The sequence below is a fragment of the Anser brachyrhynchus genome, assembly GCF_964034855.1.
Source record: "Anser brachyrhynchus genome assembly, chromosome: Z".
Classification (NCBI taxonomy): Eukaryota; Metazoa; Chordata; class Aves; order Anseriformes; family Anatidae; genus Anser; species Anser brachyrhynchus.
In genome coordinates, this window is record NC_137697.1 from 43,703,398 (window position 1) to 43,723,020 (window position 19,623).

Sequence of the window (19,623 nt, forward strand, 5' to 3'; positions counted from 1 at the left end):
AGTAGATGAACTTGTATAATTTCAGCCTCTCCTTGGGGGATTTGACTTGTTTGGAGCAAGAGAAGCACTTTAAAATCTTAAAAATACATTTTAGGTCTATGTGACTATGCTTCAGTGAAAAAGCTATCATCTTTCAAGAGAAGAGATTTGATAAATTATTTATTTGAATAGTGATTTGACTAGTGAACATGAGAAGCGTGTCTGGCATATAAGACATACTCAGATCAGTGTGTGTTAATTGTTAACTAAGTAAATGGCAATTTTCCCTTAGAATTTAATAGAAAGCTTATCTGTATTTTTTTCAGTTATGTTTAAATAAGATGATATTAATGACATTTAGGTAAACTGCTATTACAGAATGAAAAAATTCATGTAAGTATAGTGTATGATCATAGGTATTTTCCTGCTAAAACCTACAACTGCTAAGCTGTTTTCAGTTAACTCAATTTACATCCCAAGTGACTCCAACAAAAGTAAGTACAGGCACTTTAGGTGCCTCTCTGAAGATCCCTATAGTCAATAAAAGTTTGGCAATTGATTTTTAATGTGGCAAGGATTCACTTTAAGAATTTACTGCAGCTAAATGAAATCTGAATTTGACCTAGTAGAATTATATAAGCATGTCAAGTGTTGTGGAAATCCCTAGGGAAAGGAATCATGACAGTAACATTAAAAGAAGGTTAAAGTCAGGAAAATTACAATTTTTTCAACCCTTTTCTTCTTCTGGGATTTTGAGACATCACAAGAAAATAATAAAATTAACTTGTTTTAAAGTAAATTGAGACTGACTTATACTTTTAAAATATCCTGCTATACTAGTGCTTTCATATCGTAATCAGACATTTTTATCAACCTAAAAGATGCAATGGCATCTGTGAAATCTAGATGAGCTGGAGGTTTTCAGGAGTAGGTTCCTGTATCCATAGCCATGCTAAGTGATAACAATTCCATTACATCATTCATAAAACCACTGCATTCTGCATAAGAGCCGATAGATAAAGACCATGTATGTATGTATGCCTGTATTGTTTTGTTTTTTTTCCCCTTGAGTATTAGCATGTCTACATGATTTATTCAATAATGAGTTATTTCACTTAAATTTATTATATAATCCACTAGAAAGAAACATGAATATGCTGGGGAAATCAGCCTGTATAAATTTCCCCCTTCTCTTCCCTGGATTTAGTATTTCTGGTGGAATATATGTGTTGTGTTGGAGCTCTCCCTCCATTCTCAAAGTCTGCCTACACAGAAAAACAGTAGACTACAAGCAACCAGTAGGCTAGTTACTCTACAGATATGAGACCCCAGGCAGTCTGCAGCAGTTAGCTCTGTGGTTCATGGGACCCAACAACAGTTACTTTTTAGAAATTACCTCCCTGGCACACAGTGTAGACATGAGTTTGCTCAAAATTCTTTTCTAAAACCCATTTCTTCTGGGTCTTATTACTTGTTATTATAGCTCAGTTGAGGGGTTCTATCCTTTTTGATGGACAAGCAGAACTGGAAAACACCTATGTCTTCTTGCATCTTCAGTGGGATAGCTGAGTCAGTTTGTACAAATTAAAGATTTCTCTTTCCTTTCTATAAAATACAGTTTTGCAAATAAATCCTATGCTCTGTTTCTGTATCCAGCTTTGATGATACAGTGTTTTTAATGCAGATTTCTTTTGGTGTGTAGAAGCTAGTAGTGAAAGAAAGCTGGGCAGGGTTGTTATGATTTTTACCGTATTTCTCAACATTACACTCCCCCTCCTGCCATGAGTACCTGATTCTCCTATAGCTGTGGTCCTCCTGTTTCTATGGCTTTGAACTTAACCCGATGTCAATGAGAATGGACTTTAGGCTACAATGTCAAGTTTGTTACTGCCTCTGTAAATGTCAAATTATATCCTGTACTGCCCTGTTATTATTAAGCTAAAAAACAAAAAAGGAAACAAACAAATAAAAGACAAAATAAATTGCAGATGTAATATATTTTATCAATGAGCAATATGATGTGCTTGCCCTCTATAGCCTCACTGATAAGACTGTCTTTACTTCTCTGCTCCTATTTTTCTGCCAGTCAAGTTAATGGGATCTACAGAGATATGAAAAATGGGGATTTTAATGTATGAATACCAAAAACAACAACAACAAAAAAAATAAAATTTCCCTTTCATTAAACTTCATAAAACAATCTTCCACCAGGAATATTTTTATATGCTATTGCTTTTCTAAGATAGGGAGACTATCCACTTTTTTATTTACATCTAGTTTTATACTGTACTTTTCTCTGTCCTGAATTAACCACCTTTCAGGTTACAATGGAGTTTACAAAAACATTCACTACATCATTTTATCTTGTGCCATTACTGCAACTAGTTTATTTTTGCAATGAAAACCAAGAATTTATCTACTAAACTGAGAATAATGGCTTCAAGAAGCCATTGGACAGCCTTTATGGCTAAGTGCATTAACAGTAATAAAGGAAGTTTGGTTCCCAAGCTAAATAACCCATTGCCAATACTATGTAAAAACAGACGCATGCATTTTCTATAGGAAGTTGCATTCAAACATATAACAATGTATTTGAATGAGATTTGCAGAGCTGTGAATACAAGGCATTAGTAGTTTTTACTTTTTATTTTTTACCATTCCATCCTCTAATTTGTATAATCTGAGTGCATTAAATAAATAAATAAATAAAAATCAATTATTGCTGCTGGAATTAAATTTTCAATTACTTTAGGTTAAATCTTTGAAAACTGTGTTTCTAATAAGCCCCCAAAAATCCTTTACAAAAAGGTCTAAAATATTATCAGACAACAGTTGAAAGCATTTGAAATTTCCCATTGCTGGTGGTAAATCTATTTAATCATTGGCCAGGTTTTCCTTTGTTGCAATTTGCACCAGACAGGAAAAAAAAAGATTGCTATATATTGTTGATGAAATGCTTGGCACAGTAAAATGCAGTTAGTAACAGAGTTACTATAACTCAGCCAAGTGACATTAATGACCCAGACTGCCCACATGTAGTCATTGGGAGAATGTGCCTCTGGGAAGGTTGCTTGGCCTCAACTAATGGTACTGCAGAACGTCCCAATGTTTCCTGCTTTCTAATAGTGCTGAACACATAAAATAATAAGAAAATCCTAGCCTCTGGGGTACAGTGGTTGCTTTTATGCTGTCATTTGTTCCATTGCAGGCTTTCCCAATAGCTGAAATTGTTTGCAAAAATTTATTATCTTGTTTTCTCAACTGACATGAAATCCTGTCTGCACTGGGATTCCATGGCAAAGTTCTTGTAGTAGAGGGGCACAGGAGTCTGCAAAGGTGGCCTCTGTGAGCAGAGCCCAGCAGCTGCCCCATGTCAGAGCAGAGCCAGCTCCAGCTGCTCCAAAAGGGACCCAGTGCTGTCCAGAGACAAGCCAGGGAGCGATGGTGGATGGGCCTCTGGGAGAGTAGATTTAAGAAAGGGGAAAAAAACAACAACAACAAAAAATTGGCTGTGCAGCAGCAGCTGGGAGAGAGGAGTGAGAAGCAGCCCTGCAGCCCCCCAGGTGAGTGCAGCAGGAGGGCAGGAGGTGCTCCAGGCAGGCAGCAGCAGTTCCCCCGCGGCCCGTGCAGGGAGAGGCCCCTGGTGGAGCAGGCTGTCCCCCTGCAGCCCACGGGTCCCACACGGAGCAGATCTCCACGCTGCAGCCCCCCCGTGGAGGAGCCCCCGGTGGAGCAGGTGGCTGTGGCCTGGAGGAGGCTGCGGCCCATGGAGAGCCCCCGCAGGAGCAGGCCCCGGGCCGGAGCTGCAGCCCGTGGAGAGGAGCCCACGCAGGAGCAGGGGGTCTGGGGGGAGCTGCCGCCCACCCGTGGGGGACCCGTGCTGGAGCAGTTTGCTCCTGGGGGATGGATGGACCCCGTGGTACGGAGCCGTGTGGGAGCTGTTCTTGAAGAGCTGCTGCCTGCGGGCAGCCCCCGCAGGCTCAGTTCGGGAAGGACGGCATCCCGTGGGAGGGACCCCACGGGGAGCAGGGGCAGGGAGGGACCGTGAGGGAGCGGCGGAGACAAAGCATCAGGGACTGACCGCAGCCCCCATTCCCTGTTCCCCTGCGCTGCTTGGGGGGAGGAGGTAGAAAAGTGTGGATGGGGAGAAGATGTTTTTAATTTTAGTTGTCACTTCTCCATTCTGTTATCAATAAGCAATAAATTTAACTTTAATCTCTTATGTTGAGTCTATTTTGCCCAGGAATGTGACTGGTGAGTGATCTTCCTTTCCTTACCTCAACCCACAAACTGTTTATTTTTTTGGTTAGTTGGTTGGTTGGTTGCTTTTTTTTGTTTGTTTGTTTCTTTGTTTTGTTTTGTTTTGTCTTTTTTTTTGTTGTTGTTTTTCAGGTGGGGAGGTTGGCAGGGTGGGGACACATTGTGTTTTCTCTCCTTGCCCTTCTGAGAAGTGGGAGTGAAAGAACATCATGGTGGTGATTCAGCTGCCCATTGTGTTAAACCAGAACATTTTCCTACTAAATATGATTTTGCCTCAGTCTTAGATGCATGCACAAATGAGCATGTCTGCAGATGTTGGTGGATCCTCTCTGCAGAAAAGCAACACAGTGAAGATTTTGGTCAGATCAAAATTTCCTAATATGAAGTATCACAGAGCCAATCCAAATATTCATTGGTCTAAAGAGGCTGTTGACTGCAAGAGAAGTATATAGGGCTAAACATACAGACACACAAGTTCAGCACAGATATGGATGGACACAGTTGTACTTTCATTCAGATGTTTTTTTTTTGTGTGTGTGTGAAGGAAATAATTTGTCTTTGCCGCAGTAAATGAGTTTTTTTTTGTTCTGTTTTTGTTTGGTGCCAAAAGTGAATTTCCTTTCTCTCTCTTTTAAACCTCCTTTAGTGAAATGACTCTACTGGTTTTATTAGCTTCATAACCAGTCCCTTTATTTCTTGTGTATCTAGGATTCTGATAAAGCTAGAAGTGTTGGAACAGCTTTTTAGTAATATAGCTCCAAGCTGCTACAAGTGAAAAAAAAAAAAAAAAAGATTCTGGTTTGGCTGATTGTGGTAACAAAGGCTCATTTCAAATCTCTGATCCTCTTTTTTTTTAAATTCTTTTTTTCCTCCCCTATTCTCCCCCAAATCAAAAACCAGTCAATATGTTGGATATTTTTGTCTCATTTCAATTTGATTGCTTTGAGGCTATGCACTGACAGGAACTATGAATTCATCAAGTCTTATTTCAATATTTTGCATCATTCATCATTTTGAATCCATGTCGATATTTCTTTACTTGGGGTTTAACAATCAATTCTCTAACTCCTCTAGCTCCCTAGGAACTTGTATACTTGTTCTTTTTTCTTTTCTCAGCCCACCTATGTACACTTAGTTATGTTTCTTTTAAAAGTCACTTGTCATTATGTCATATAACTAAAGGATTTAGTAGACAATACCTTGCTTGTTATTTATCCCAGCAATACTGATTAATCAAATAGTCCAATAGCACTCACATTTTCTGATGGTACTGATCTAGTGTATGTTATTTAACAGTTATAATTCCTTTTTTTATGTGGCTGTTGTTTGACCAAGGTCCATAGTTACCTGTATTGATGCTTTTTCATTTCATGTAAGGACCTTCTATTTCATACAGTCAAGTATGTAATGTAAATACATACTAATGTATCTGTCATCTCATGTCATCTGTCTAGACATAAAGTATGTGCAAAAAGTCCTCTAGGAAGAGTTTCCCTGTGAATGTCAGGAAATGCTTCACTATGCAGATGACTGAACACTGGCACAAGATGCTCAGAGAGTCTGACAGCAGACTGGTAGAGTCTCTATCCTTGGAGCTCTTTGAGAAACATCTGGACGTGGTCCCAAGAAGCCTGTTTTATGTGATCTACTGGAGCAGGGGGGGTTGGCCAAGATGATTTCTAGAGGTGCCATCCAACCTCAACTATTCTGTGATTCTTTGAGTTCACTCTACAATTAATGAATCACTAGGAAAGCACATTTCTGTGGGTTGACCAACCTGTATAATGATTGTTTTTCTTTACAGTGATAAAAATAATTAATCCTCCAGGATAGCCTATTCTGGTTGTCTTCTGACACATTAAATGTTAAGAGCGCATATGTAATGGCATAAAAATGTCTCCATTCATGAGAGCTAGTCTCCCAAATACTGTTTCAATGCCAGCTGTTCAACATACCAAGCATATGTGTGTTTTTAAGCAGTCACAAAGGCTCTTTTTGGTCTTGAGTGCAATCTCTAAGTTTGAATAAAAATACTACTGTGATGAGTTTACCCACAGTGCTGCCCAGTAGTTGAGACAGATGTTCTGAACTAAAGAAAGAGCTGAAGTACAGATCTCCAGACTGTGTTAACTGAGAAGTTCCTTGAGGTTGCTTGATTTAGAACAATTTAAAACCACACCAGATTATCAAAAGTTGAGTTATCACTTTATTTCAGCAATTACTTTGAGGCAATCTCATCCAGACCACAGAGCAATGAACCTATAAAACTAGAGAGTTTATTATTATTATTATTATTATTTATTTATTTATTTATTTATTTATTTTCTGGAACTAAGATAATTTTAAAGTAGGAATGGAAACCAAGAACTTTACTGCCCTAATACAGTGCTGCTCTGTTTACTCTGAAGGCATTATCTCTTCTACTTTTTTTATACATAATTGTTCTAAACTTTAAAATTTGCTATCAAATTTTAACTTGGTTAAATGTTATCTCTATTCTTAGTTGAAACAGAAGAGAAAGAAAGCAGGGTGAACAGTTCTGGTTATAACAGATGTCTTTATGGTCTCTGCCAAGGTTTGGTGATATAGGTGTTTTGGTGTTTGGATATTTGGCGTTTTGTGCAAGCACTTAATTTATTGCCATATTTTTAATAAAATGCTACTGATTTACTCTGAATGAGACCTAAGCTGGCAGGAAAGGAATAGGAAGTCAACAAAACTGGTGGAAAAGCTTAAGAGAGGTGATGAAATGGAAAGCACCTGGAAAGAATTATTGGAAGAAAAAAGCACAGAAATAAAGTAGAGAAATATAGAGAAAATAGAGAATCAAAGAAGAAATAACCAAAATAAAATGAAGGCAACTGATATGGCAATTTTAGGGTGTGCTCCTCAGAAATATAAAGTGCTCTATCAGTGTGTCTATACATCCAAACCTCACCAGTGGCACAAAATCTAAGATGATTTGACTATGATCCTACAGAAGGTTAGCAAATGAAGCAAAAGAGAGGGGAAATTTGTAGCACTAACAAATAAAATACATGAGAAGGAGAGAATATTCCAATTCTTGTAACTAGCCCTCCCCAACTAAAGGGACTAAAATATTAGAGAGTAAAACAGAACCTTCTCATTTTAGAGAGGGTTAAAAATCTTGATGTAAGGGTTGAGAAAGGATTAACGCTAGATTTGCATCAGAACACTATATAATTGATGAAAACTGATGGGAAACAGAATAAGAAGTGACATTGTGCCCATAAAAAGGCAGTTCCAGAGTGTCTGAACTGACTGCAGTGAACTTCACCCTGCAAATTTACTGAATGTTTCTTTTCATTTGGCTGTAATGGGAGCATGGTAACTAGTTTCAATGTCTTAAAATAAATTAAAATATCTAAACTTCAACAAAAGTAATTCCACCACAAATCTTTGTGAGTTTTCAATACTGCTTTACATATGAGCCTGTTAGTCCATTTACAAAATATATAGTGAACTCTAAATTAGAAGTTTCTTGAACCTCTTTGAAGATTATTAGAGCCACTTTATTCCACAGTGTATTAGTCATGTGTTACAGCCACAGTTCACACACTTTTAGAATATCCTTAGGCACAACATTTAGATTTCTTTTTGAGTAAGTGAAGTTTGTGAGACAGAAATTAGCTCTTTGTTCCCTTGACTTGCTGTGGATTTCTCAACTCAGCTATGTATCATTTTAATACATTTACGGATCCCATGTCTATTAAAGAGTCCCTTCAAGTGAAGCATTCACACTTTATGGTCATAATTTCAGAATATATTACACTATTTCATATTAATATATTTGATACAAAAGAAGATAGAATCATAGAATCTATAAGGTTGGAAAAGACCTTCAGGATCATCTGGTCCAATCATCACCCTACTATCAATATCACCCACTAGACCATGTCCCTAAGGACAATGTCCAACCTTTCCTTGGACACCCCCAGGGACGGTGAGTCCACCACTTCCCTGAGCAACCTATTCCAATGCCTGACCACTCTTTCTGAGAAGAAATTTCTCCTAATTTCCAACCTAAACCTCCTCTGATGCAACTTGAGGCCATTCCCTCTAGTCCTAGCACTAGTTATCTGCAAGAAGAGGCCAACCCCAAGCTCCCCACAACTTCCTTTTGGGTAGTTGTAGAGAGCAATAAGGTCTCCCCCGAACCTCCTCTTCCCCAGGCTACACAACCCCACTTCCCTCAGCTGTTCCTCATAGGGCTTGTGTTCCAGGCCCTTCACCAGCTTTGTGGCCCTTCTTTGGACACACTCCAGGGCCTTGATGTCCTTCTTGTAGTGAGGGGCCCAAAACTGAACACAGTACTCAAGGTACAGCCTCACCAGAGCAGAGTGCAAGGGAATGATCACCTTCCTGGTCCTGCTGGTTACACTATTCCTGATACAAGCCAGGATGCCATTGAGCTTCTTGGCCACCTGGGCATACTGCCTGCTCGTATTCAGGCAAGCATTGACAAACACACCCAGTGCCTTTTCAGCTTTTCAACCATTCTGCCCCAAGCCTGTAGTGCTGCATGGAGTTGTTGTGACTAAAGTGCAGGACCTGGCACTTAGCCATGTTGAACCTCATCCCACTGGCCTCTGCCCATCAATCCAACCATTCCAGGTCCGTCTGCAGGGCCTTCCTACCTCCTGGCAGATTGACACTTTCTCCCCAACTTGGTATTGTCTGCAAACTTTCTGAGGGTGCACTCAATTCCCTCGTCCAAATCACCAGTAAAGTATTAAAGAGAATGGGTCCCAACACCAACCCCTGGGGAACACCACTGGTGACTGATCTCCAGCTGGATTCACCACTACTCTCAGGCCCATCCAGACAGTTTTTAACCCTGCAAAGGGTGTAAAATAGAATCATAGAATAAAGCAAGAGCCTGCTTCAAACATAAGAAGGGTTTCTTTTTATCCCTTTGCTTACAGTGGAAGAACATTATTATAAGTATGGTGTTGATATGAGTATGAAAGATTCTTCTCAGAAGATGCATGGTGGTTACGACATGTTTTCCAAAATCATATCATAGTTTTGTCAAGATGATATCATACATCTTAATCTCTTTACTTGCAATTCAAGCTATTCATGAGATTTCTGGCTGTTCCCTGGTCTCCTTCTTCCAAATTTTACTTTTCTGAAGTCAGAGAATGATAATTGAGTGGTTATTTGGCTGTGACTCTGTGATTTACTATTAAGATAAACACTATTCTTCCAGATAACTAGAAGTTGAGAGGACTGTATTGGACCCAGGGCAAGAGAAAAGTGTGCCTATTGACACCATTCTGCATTTTGGACAGAGAAGTCCCTCTACAAAGCCAAGAGATTTCTTGGAGATTAAATCTGTTCTGTGAGCTCCTTAAAAACTGGTATTCTTCTGGTGGTTCCTTAAAAACTGGTGTTCTTTTGATACCAAGAATTCAAATGTGATACAAATAATGTTTTGGAGATGGAATATGGAATAAAAATGGAAAAGAACAGGAGGCATCAATAAAGGGAACGAAAAATTACCTTGTGCTTCCTCCCTCCCTCACCAAAGTACTCTTTATGCAAAACAAAGGTTAACAAACAAGAAGAAATCTTTACCCTTCCTCTGGTTGTTCTTCACTGTACTTCAGGCACTTGGTGTGCTCCTTACACAGTCTTCTTGATGTTGTAAGCTATGAAGAACCAAAATAAAGGTTAGTAAAACCTAGAAACAATCTTTATATTGTTCCATGTAGAAAATCTATATTGGTATATGTTTCTGACTTCAACCAATGTTTGTCTAGGAGCTCAGGGATCTTTAGTATACATTTTAAGAGACTGACAGCCCTCATTGCCCCTTAATAAGGTCTTTGAGAACTTCCTGAGAAATTTTATCCTTCCCCCATCCTTAAATTCTGTGACTACATAATTGTGTGTGTCTGGTACCTAAAGGCTTGTAAGCAAGAAAAGGAGATGGGATAGATGCTCTCAGAAGTATCTAAACAAAAAGAAGCAGAGCCAGAAGAAAAGAGCCATGAAAGAGAAAGAATAAAGACTACAAGAACTGGATTATAAATACAGGTGAAAGATTTGATGCAAATCCAGCACAGGAATGCCTAGCAGATACATGTATTTTTATTATTTTATTTTATTTTGTTTTATTTTGTTTTGTTTTGTTTTATTTTGTTTTATTTTATTTTATTTTATTTTATATCAGACTGTGAAGTTCTTTGTACAGTGATAAATATATTGCAAAGACTTTTTATGTTAATGCTATTGTGATATGCCATGAAATGTAAAGATTGTCAGACAAATTCTAGTTGGCGAAAGTGTCAACATAAGAGGATAAATAAGTCTAATTTCTATCTTGAAGCTAGGGGACAAATAAAATGGTTAAATAAAGAATAGCGGTAATGAGCATCTGTCTGAAAAATGATGTAAGTCCTGATGCAAATATATCAAGGTACATTATTCCAAAAGGTGGGGATGGCATCTTAGAGGTCTGTATCTCTAGTGTAGTGTAGTGTAGTGTCTAGTATCTGACATCATGCTTGTGCTTTAGCAGCTATGTAAGGCTGCTATATAAGGCTACCCATTAGGAATTGTGCTGACAGAAAACTTTGATCAGAACAGTTGCAGGGAATATCTGATAAGCACAAAAATCATCTAATATGTTCTTGGTTGTCTTTTAATAATAATAATCTGATCTGAACAGAAACAATGAATTTAACAGTTATATAAAAAAAAAGGCACAGTGGACAGAATCAGGAAAGAAGTTTTCTAGTAGAGCTGATATCCTTTATCAATTTTAGTTATCACAAGTATTGAAATTCTATCAAATCAAGGCATATAAAAGACAAATGTTTTCAGTGGTTCTTGATAAGTTTTTGAATAAAACATTTATTTCAGAAGTAGTTTGTATAAAAAATAAATATAGTACTATTTTTTTAATTATTATTATTTGTAGTATTTCAGCATGATGGAAATGTTTAATTAAAAAACACTGAGCCTACTTTTTTAACAATCTTAGAATAGCGATGTGTAATACAGTAGTATATTTACTATTTTTCAAGTCAGATGTTTATAGACAATGTTTCTAGGAAATTTCTAACTAGATTAAACTATTGAAATCTGCAATAATCTTTCAAATACAATTTTGAGGTATAAATGTAATGGTTTGTAGGAGGATTTACATAGTATTGAATCCTGAGGGAAGACAAATGTTTCTTTCAGGTGCAGATGGAGATTCTGCATCTGCAAATTTGTTTAAAATGGATTTTAATTACATTGGGGAAATTTAGATGTAATGATAGGTCTTTGTGTTGTGGTGTCCCATTTCTTACAGTAGAACCAGGAGGTCAGATACAAATACAATCTTTTTAACCTGTTCTATGGTTTTTGTTTTTTTTTTTTTTTTCCTAGAGGTGAAATTCTTCTTTTTAAAGTGTTAATGGCAGAAATGAAACCATAATTCTTGACAAATGATTCCAGACATCCATTTCTACTATCATCTACCTCTTTGAAACCTCTGCTGGTGGTGGTTGTTTTCATCTGTAAAGCTTTTATTGGAAAACTATTTGATATTAAGACAAGATTATTGTTCTGGTACATCTTAAATATTGCAGAGTCAAATTATCTATCTTGTTAATTTCTTTGATTCTTTTCACTTAACTGACTATGTAATTCCTTGCTTGCCCAGTACATATATTTTGGCAGTGTAATTTTTGTTTCCTGCTGATTGAGCTCAAAGTTTCTCTTCTTGTGAATATACTCATGTGATGCTTGGCATGGTATGGTGAAAAAGAGAAAAGAGAGAGAGAGGAAAACACTGTGATAATGAAATATAAGCAGTGGGAGGGAGATAATTCAAATAATTCAGAAACAATATTTTTGTGAATTTCATTAGGTTCTTTATCTTTGATAGAATTAAATTTGAAAAAAAATAAAAAGGAAGGAAAAAGGAAAAAGAAAGGGAAAGAGAAAAGAAGGGAAAGGGAAAGAGAAAGGGAAAGAGAAAGGGAAAGGGAAAGGGAAAGGGAAAGGGAAAGGGAAAGGGAAAGGGAAAGGGAAAGGGAAAGGGAAAGGGAAAGGGAAAGGGAAAGGGAAAGGGAAAGGGAAAAAGTTTTATCTAGTAGAGCATTAGGTGAATTTGCTACAATTAGCTGTAGTTGTTCCAGTCCTGAGAAAGGCCATGGTAAGCTGAGTACTGTGAACATACTGGACATTATTGGTAGTCATTCACTTTGTTTTTCCTCTGAAGGGATTCACTGTTTTTCCTCCCCTAAGTGTGTGTGACTATAACCATTTACTGAGCAGCCTTTTGGAGAAGTTGGCTTTGGAAAGGCATGTTAATTTTTGACTCATGCTGTGACGTGGCTGACCTTTTGAGTCAGTAATGGAGTTTGCTCCTAGACAGACCACTTGGCATTTCAAACCTGTGGGAATTTGGAGAGGAGCCTAACAATCACAGAAGGGGTGTTGAGCTGTTTCTCCAGTGCATGGCCATCTCTGCCTCTAACATGAGCTGAGCTGGGACTTTCTCATGTGATCTTTCTGTTTACAGGCAGAAATGACCAGGAATGTCTGTTTGGGAGAGGACTTAGAAATGCTTTTCCTAACTTTGTTTCATATGTAAGTTTTTGTAAAGAAAGTATTTTTCTATGTCTGTTTGTCTAATACACTATTTCTTTACAATGGGCATATCAAAGCAAAGTGCCTTTCACAGTTGTAGCTGGATACTGGGTCTTCCAGAAATTGCTGCTTTCTGTACTTTTTATGAAGCTGTGTCAAAACCAATTTATAGGTCAAAGATGTCAGGAAACAGCAAAATGCAGAGCTCTGAGACTTGACTAGAGGCAAGAAAGGTTAAATGCTGGTGTTCTGTCACAGCTCTAAAGCCAGCTGACAACTCTTTCTGAATAAGCAGCCCCTGATCAGTCAGTTCAGCTCTGAGATGGGGTCTCAATCTCACGCAGTCTCACACAGAGAATTCCTTCATGCTGCACTGGCTGCTCCTGTTCCAGGACCTGACTGCTAGAGGAACTGATGTGACACTTACCCCTTTGTGTGCAGTTTTCTCTTCTTTCCAAAGATTTCTAAATACAGAGAAACAGCATCTGCTGCAAAGAAAGAACAAACAAGGTAGTAATACTTTTTTGCTGTTCTCTGCTAGGAGAATGTGTCTATTGTCACACGTTTGTGCATCGAATTAAAAAAAATGGTAATCATAGAATCATAGAATATCCTGAGTTGGAAGGGACCCATAAGGATCATCAAGTCCAACTCCTGGCACTGCACAGGTCTGCCCAAACGTTTAGACTATGTGACTAAGTGCACAGTCAAATCTCTTCTTAAATTCAGACAGGCTTGGTGCAGTGACTACTTCACTGGGGAGCCTGTTCCAGTGTGCGACCACCCTTTTGGTGAAGAGCCTCTTCCTGATGTCCAGCCTAAACTTTCCCTGCCTCAGCTTAACACTGTTCTCGCAGGTCCTATCACTGGTGATAACGGAGAATAGGTCACCTGCCCCTCCACTCCCCCTCACGAGGAAGTTGTAGACTGCAATGAGGTCCTTCCTCAGCCTCCTCTTCTCCAGGCTGAACAGGCCCAGTGACCTCAGCCGCTCCTCATATGTCTTCCCCTCTAGGCCCTTCACCGCCTTTGTTGCCCTCCTCTGGACACCCTCCAACAGTTTCATGTCCTTTTTGTACTGTGGTGCCCAGAACTGCACACAGTACTCGAGGTGAGGCCACACCAGTGCAGAGTAGAGTGGGACAATCACTTCCCTCGAATGCTCTGCCACTATGACTATTTAAATAGTAAAAGTGAACAAATGGGCATAGTGTGTATATATACCAGTGTGACCTAAGACTCAACCTACAGGCAAAGTGTAGAAAAACTACAAGCTAACAATGGCAAAAAGTCATGAGTTCAGCAGTTTGTGTCAGTCCAGATATGCATCTAAATGCAGGAGAGATAGCAGGGCTTTTCTGAATCTGTGTGCTTAGGCTACAAATCTTTTAATGTGAGATGCTTTCTTTTGCTACAAGAGAGTTACTTGCTTGCTAACACTGTGGTAAAACGTGGCTTCATGAGAAGGTGTGCATCAAGTTCTGAGCTATACTTGGCCTTTTGCATTTGTGGTACCATGATTAAGAGAAACAGGGAGCGGAAAACACAGATGACTTAAAATGAAATAATTTAAAAAGAACATTATATGTGTGTAGGAACTATAAGGCTTATTTGCCACATGCTATAAACACTTAATAAGAAAATTCATATCTATCTCTCATATATTATGGAAAAAACAGGCTGTTCTCTTGCATTTTTTTGGCTTATCACTGCTCCATATTTTTTATTATTATTTTTATTATTATTGTTGTTGTTGTTGTTGTTGTTGTTGTTGTTGTTGTTATTGTTATTACTATTTCTGTTTGGTTGTCTTTTCAAACAGACTAGTCACAAGTTTGTTTAAATCAGACACAGAGAACACAGCTGAAATAATGGACTTTTTTGTTTTAACCCCCTCTGATGACATATTTTACACCGTCCTAGGGTTAAAAAACTTTCTTAAGATATAAAATGAAAACACTTCTCATAGAATCATAGAATGGTCTGGGTTGGAGGGGACCTTAAAGATCACCTAGTTCCAACCCCCCTGCCATGGGCAGGGACACCACCCTCCCAGGAGATCAGGTTGTTCAGGGCCCCATCCAATGTGGCCTTGAACACTTCCAGGTATGGGGCATCCACAGCTTCTCTGGGCAACCTGTTCCAGTGCCACACCTGCTTCTGAGTAAAGAATTTCCTCCTAAAATCTGATCTGAATCTACCCTCTTTTAGTTTAAATCCATTCCTCCTTGTCCTATCGTTATCTGCCCAAGTAAAAAACAATCCAGAACAGTACGTGTTTATTTGTGGCAATCTCCACAGCTTATTATGAAAAAGAGAAACTTTGAACCGTACTGAAGGCTATGGAAGAGCCCTGATTCCCACTCCCTTTCTCTACTGCTCTGATTCATTCTGTGCACTCCTTCTGACACTGAATATTTCTACTGATGATTAAAGTATTCAGTTGACTCTTTTCACATGTTAGGTTGCTTTACCACTTCCTTTCCAGGCTTGAAATCCATGGAGAACTGAGGTTGTGTATAGCAGTTTTATTCTTAGCCTAAACCAGATGAATTATTTGTACTTGACCAACTAATTTCACACAGAACATGTCAACTACCCTTTTGATTCAACGCATCTGGTCTTAGAGACAAAACACACCATTTTGTCTAGATCTAACCAAAAAATGAATGTTTAATATTAGGATTAAAATGTAAAATTGTATGAAGTAGATCTGAAAACACATTCATAAGAAGTTACAGCACTTGATTGCCAGATCACAAAAATCTTGTACTCAATATACAGTCTTAATGCAGCTAGCAACTGGGAATGCTAAGTGTTTTGTTAGTGGGCCTTAAAGAATTAAAGCTGTGACACTTCTAACAGTGAAAATTATAAACAATTCTCATTTTGCATGTATATATTATGTGCTCTCTTTGTAAGAAAAGTCATTTGATCATATGCACATATTTTAGCCCTAGGAAACTAGTCTTAACTTCTATTTTATTGGCTTGTTACAGTAATATAAGTTATATTGATCGGATTGTTTTCCTAACTGTATTTTGCAGTTCAATTGTTTCCAAATTATACCTTTAGCAACATCTGCGCATAAATGTCTGGTATTTGTGTGCAAAAGAGACCATCAGGTTATCCATAACGCATAGGTAAGCAGATTGTTCAGTTCAAATTCTGGCAGCCACAGAGATGCTCAGCACCATGAGTCCATTTGCTTGGGCTCAGCGGAGCACCTGTTGAAGAAGAATGCTTGCTCCTGATCTGAACTCAGAAATCACTGCTATTCTTGATATGTTCTTCTGATTGGCACACAGTTTTGTTGACTGTCTCTTTTGGGTTAGTCCTGCCTTCAGTCACACTGCATCTTGCCAATCCTGGATGGATACACTCAGACCCCATCTTGGCTGCACATCAGTATGAGCTTTCTCCTGCAAGAAAAGGACCCTTCCAGAGGCAGGAGACCAGGACTGCAAATGCCCCCAGGCTTTCCATTTCTACGGGGCTTAAACACAGTTGCTGGAGATACTATTTATTATTGTATTTTATCTAAATAGTGTATTTGTTTGTATAAAAGAGCTTCTACCTTGTGACCAACTCATCTATCATCTTGCTTGAGAGACTGAATAGTTCAAGATTCTTAAATCTGTGTAAGGCTTTTTCTTCATCCTTTGATTCATTTTTTATGGCCCTTCTGCATTATTTCCAGTTTTTCTGTGTATCTTTTTTAAAAATGAAGGATCAAAAATATCTGCAGAATTCTAAGCTTGACATAGTAATGTCATATAGAGAAATAAAAATCATTCTGCTACTTCCATCCCCTGTACCTATCAATACACCAAATGACTGTATTGGCTTTTGTAGTTAGAACATTGCAAAGGAATCTTTAATTTTGTGGGTTCCTTCTCCCAGTTCTGAATTCCTTTTATGCTTGTACCTTTGCACTTAGCCATATTAAAATGCTTTTTACTTGAATTAGTCCAGCTTGCAAAAGCAAATCACATTGCCCTGTCTCCAAGTCAGCAGAAATAGTCCCGGAAGACTGCAAATATTTGTGCCAGATCATCCCATTTTGTGCATCCTAAATATGGTCATGCCCCAGGGATTTTCTATTACTAGAGCCATTACTTCCAATGGTCCTATTGATCAGAATAAATTAAACAAACTTTGCAGTGCTCCTTTCCCCTCCCCCCCCCCCCCCCCGTTACCACAGAAATAACAATTACAAAAAGCCATGGTGCTTCTCAATGTTGTTAATATTATCATACCTTGATTAAGTAGTAAGTCAAATACAATGTCTTGTAGGAGTGTTGCAAATGCTATTTTCTTTTCCTGAAGCTTAGACTATCCAGAACATGACATGAAACGTGGTTTATCAGTGAAGCTTTATAATGTTCTCCTGCTTTAAGTGCAAGTTTACATTTAATGAACTACCTAGTATTTAAGATTCTATCCATTAAGTCTGGCGTGCTATAAAAGCTAGTAAGAAATAAGTTGAACTTCATGAATGCACTCTTATTTCCCTTAAGAAGGCATATATTTCTCTTGTAAACTCATGTTATTCCAGCATTAAAACACAATATCCACTTTAACTGTTACTGAATTTTTCCTTCTATAACTTTGTGAACTTTATCACTGTGGATGAATCTGAATTCTTATTCCACTTGATGTTTTTTTATTTTCAGTTTTCATGCAAGTCTTATATTAAAGTCGTATAACAATCCCTTTTTCTCATTTAAGTGAGTTGACTTTCCTTAGCTCTAGATGTTTTTCATTTTTGATTGATTGATTCACTGTCTCTGATGATTTCTCTCAAGTTCTTTGGTATTTTTTTGGGGGGAAGGGGTGTCTCAGGAGGACAGGTAGGAAGGGATGGGAGAGCATGCAGTTTACCCTGACCTTTGAAACACACTTTACTACAGAATTTATTATATAGGCACAGCAGCAGATATCTTCCTGAGGAAAAGCATTATATGTAAGTGATGAAATGTTGGTAAAAATACCAGTTTCCTAGAATACACTCATTCTGCTTCCAAAGGATAACATGTAATTCTTTGTGATCCTTTTTTGATGGCGTCAGATGGTCTCTTTGATAGATTATTTGAAGATAGTTTGTGTATAACCAGTTATACGTCCCCCGCAGCTTTGTGATGAAAAAGCTGAAATAGTTCTGTCTCAGGAGTCCATGGCCAATTATTCATTTTCTGTTGGACCTTTTGGTATTTTAAGACTATAATCAATAATATACAAGCATAGTAACTTTATGATTTTCTCTGGCTTTATAACACTGAAATTAATCTAATGCTTTACAGAATAAATAAATAACTAAATAAAACTACTTGACCAAAAGCCACAAGTTTTGTTTATAACATTTGCTAGAGTTACTAAATATTTTATTTTTGTCTCAAGCAAAAATTTTGTTCTTAACCAAAGTGAAAAGCTCCATCAGCATATGGGAGAGGCCAGAAAAAGTGTTGAAAACACAATGTTCTCATCTACATGAATGTTGTTCTAGTACAGAAGTCTGTAAATAAAGGTATTTCCAAAGTAGTGTTCGTACTAACCTGGGTGCCCAGTAATCATACATAACAAGCATAACATACATGTTTAATTGATAAAATATTGATGCCACAAATGATACTCAGTGTGAGGTTTTTTATTATGGTCAACACAATGAAGAGGTTCATTTTCTAGAATGCTCTGAAAAAGCTCAGTAAGACCCTACTTTACTGTATCTCCCCTGGAATTATTAATGAACTGTTGTCTGAATAAAAGAAGACTTTGCTACCTGAGGCAAAGCTGACCAAAAAAGGAGATTTTGATCTGATGAATATTATTGTGAATGTAAAGACATTTTCTCAAGTGTTAGCTTTGGTTCATTATTTAATTTGAACCCACCCTACCCTACACTGCTTTGGTACTAGGATTTGCCTTGTGAAGGACCTCATGAATTTGGCTCTTTAAATGCAGACTCTTCCTCTCACTTGCAGTCATGGTATAACTAAGCTTTGAATTTTTTTTTTTTTTTGGGGGGGGGGGTTATATGTTCCTTTATTATGTTTATTTATATCTTTATATCTACATTTATATCTACATTTTCAACTAGTGTTCTTAAACTTTGAGGTATGCTTATTCTCTACTCTTCATGTAGGCCCTGTAGTCCTTCAGCAACTGTTGATTTTCTGTTTACTGCAGTGAAAAAACAATGATTTACTTCAACACAATAGATTATATATTTCTCTAAGGTGACACCATGTCTATTTAACTTGGTCACAGAGCTAGAAATAAGAACATTGCCTATGCTCTTTCTGGTGGTCCGGTAAGCCCCGACCTCAGCGAACAAAACTGAGGAGAAACACTGCTACCCTTGCCCTTCCTCCTGGGGCCATGTGCTAGCAGAAAGCACAAAAGCTTTCCTGAGCTTGCTGAAAAGAGGCATGCAGGAAAAGAATAGAGAAACTTTCTCCTTAAGCCACAGTATACCAAATGGTATATTTCAAAAAGACAGTAAAAGGTGAAATTTATGAGTTACAGGGTCACTCTACCATGAAGTTCTATGCTCTAAGTACTTTGTTTTTGGCTTCCACAGTTTTTTTTTTTTTCTTTTTTCCCTATATGTAGGTCATTAGGTCTGTTTGAACAAATTTTCTACTCTGGAACCAACTTCAAGTGTACTTTCTCATAGAGTAAAAGTTTGCTGCTTCATACATTTACTTCTCCTTGGACTTGAACTTCTGAACCAAAAATCCCATATAAATCAAATAGAGGCCAAGGGACTAA

At 37.9% G+C, this 19,623-nt stretch overlaps 1 long non-coding RNA gene across 1 annotated transcript in view; it reads right to left on the reverse strand.

Moving 5' to 3' along the window:
- The window catches only part of LOC308186145, a 61,354-nt gene that overhangs the window by 17,263 nt on the left and 24,468 nt on the right, over positions 1–19,623 (reverse strand). Inside the window, exons 2-3 of the long non-coding RNA XR_013943926.1 lie at positions 13,280–13,340; positions 9,841–9,914 (exon numbers count right to left, since the gene is read on the reverse strand). This is a non-coding gene — a long non-coding RNA (uncharacterized lncRNA). The remainder of the gene's footprint in view (positions 1–9,840; positions 9,915–13,279; positions 13,341–19,623) is intronic.